The sequence below is a fragment of the Triticum aestivum genome, chromosome 5D (assembly GCF_018294505.1).
Source record: "Triticum aestivum cultivar Chinese Spring chromosome 5D, IWGSC CS RefSeq v2.1, whole genome shotgun sequence".
NCBI classification, from domain to species: Eukaryota; Viridiplantae; Streptophyta; class Magnoliopsida; order Poales; family Poaceae; genus Triticum; species Triticum aestivum.
In genome coordinates, this window is record NC_057808.1 from 285,740,262 (window position 1) to 285,742,624 (window position 2,363).

Below are 2,363 nucleotides of genomic sequence, written 5' to 3' on the forward strand. Positions count from 1 at the left end.
AGAAGGGAAAACTCTATAAGGACGGATTCTAACAAGATCGAGCATCAGGCGGTTAACTCAGGGGAAGAAGCATAAGTATCTCTCGAATTGTAACTTAAGAAGATATCGGGAGCAAAGTAAGAAGGTACCATGAGAAGTTTCAAACGGATAGGCAATCGTTTGATGCCTAATCAGAAGGTGAAAGGGTTCCAGAGCAACGAGAATAAGTATTGTGTCTGATATCAGAATAGATTACTAGGGAGGTGACCCCGTGAATTACATACGAAGTCAAGCGCGAGGAATAACTTTGGAGACATGGATATAAAGAAGAGTCAGGTTTTGATCATGTGGAACTGTGGGTTATGGGCCCACCATGTGGGTTAAAATTAGGAAGGGCGGTGACGTCCTGCACGATCATGTAAGCAAGGCATGTCAGAGTATAGCCTGTCAGTTGTGCCGGCAACAACATCGATACCAAGGGCGAGGGACGAAGAGAACCATTTTCCTGCTCGTTGAACGAGGCGGACCAATAGGAAAAGTTCTCGTCCATCGGTGGCTACCGGAATGTCATCAACAATAGTAACAGGGTCTTGCTGACAGAAATGTACACCGAGGTGTTTACGTAAGTGGAGAATATTACTTCTTAGATCATATAGGTCACAAGAAAGGTTAAACCAAACAATGGAAAGGAAAAATATGATTATCACATTAAATAGAACAATGGAAAGGAAAATGTGTTTAAACACATTATTCAGGGGTATATCCTTCCCAAGGACAAGCAGAGCATGATATCCATGACAGGATATAATTGTAGAAAACCCTTTAGGTATGGGGAGAGGAATTTGATGACCATACCCATACAATGGTGTTTTGGATAATTGATAAAGAAAATATAGCATTTTTCTTCAAATGTTCTTATTGAAGATCGGAGTAACACAGACATGCTTCGAGATAGCATTGACAAGGTCTTCAAGCAAAGGTCAGACCTTGGATACACAAAGGATCCATCAGGAAAAACTTATTAAACAAGTCATTCAATTTCCTCATGGAAGAATGGTTAACCTTGTTAAAAAGGAAACTATAACAATAGGTCCTCCGGTCAGATGTGCTAGGCATGACATCACCTTACCGGGTCACATAAAGACCATTGTTATAACTCTTGGAAAAGTGTTCCAACCATCATATCTGACCGAGATTCAGATCTGATCGGTGTTAGGATACCTCAGACTCAGGATGCCTGAGAAGAAAAGGTGCAAAACAAATTGACGAGACGACATTGTAAGATTCTCGGGAAATTTACTACGGAAGTGAGTTCCAAAATAAGAGCTCATCATTAAACCAATGAAGGGATAAGGTGGTAGCTGATGAACTCAGCGACAATTCATCGAGACTTCCAAAAGATGGGTTTCCACAATTATGTGAACAAGGAGATAACATTAGTCAGATCAATGATATAATGATGTATGCTCGAGGGTATACACAGTTAAACATTGGTTGAAAGGTGCACCCGAAATATGGGCTTAAGTAGCATGATCAATGTTAGAATGGTGGTTCGATAACCAATGGTCTAAGAATGAAATATCGACCATTAACGTCGAAGCAATAGGGTTGCTAGAAGTTTTGAAGTCGCACATCATAGTTCGATTGTCGGTTTTCCGGTTAGAAATAACACGGGGACCAAGGAATGAACGGATATGGCAAAATATATCACCTCTATCAGGAATTCTTAAGAGGTGGTGAAATTCTCACGACATTCTTGACATAAAAGATGGTAATACTCCAAGGTAAAGACGAACAAATGCTGGATAGCAAGGATCTCAAGGTATAACACAAAACACGAACAAGTTTGTGTTGAACGGAAGGCAATAAAGTGGTCGGTGATAATACAAATCATCGAGGGCAAGGATGGTATTTCTCATCAAGAATTCAACTGATATTCTGGAAGAGCTCATAATGCTGATGAGGTTCATGACACATTTGTCGAGAGATTTCAAGAAGATGTAATCGATAGGCGATGACATCAAGTTAAAGGAATGATGAAGCGAAAGGTTATTGGAACCATGGGTACGACACAAACTCGAAGTCAAGCTTGTTGTTCAAGGCGAAATGATATGACGAGAAAGATCGACGTAAGCTTGGCTCATCGTCAAAAGTTGTGCTCCGGGAATACGGACCAGGTAGCACAGTTGAAGCTTTAACATGACGATGATGATGTAGCCAATCAGTTGGGAATGACATCAGCGAGTACAACTCGCAGGTAAGAATGATTACAAGGAGTAGTTGAACCGTAGAACGGACTCAATTCAGTTATCGGTGTTTCGAGTGACAAACAACTCAAAACCCGGAGAAAATTGGAATCATCGAGAAATAATAGTTGATGAAGA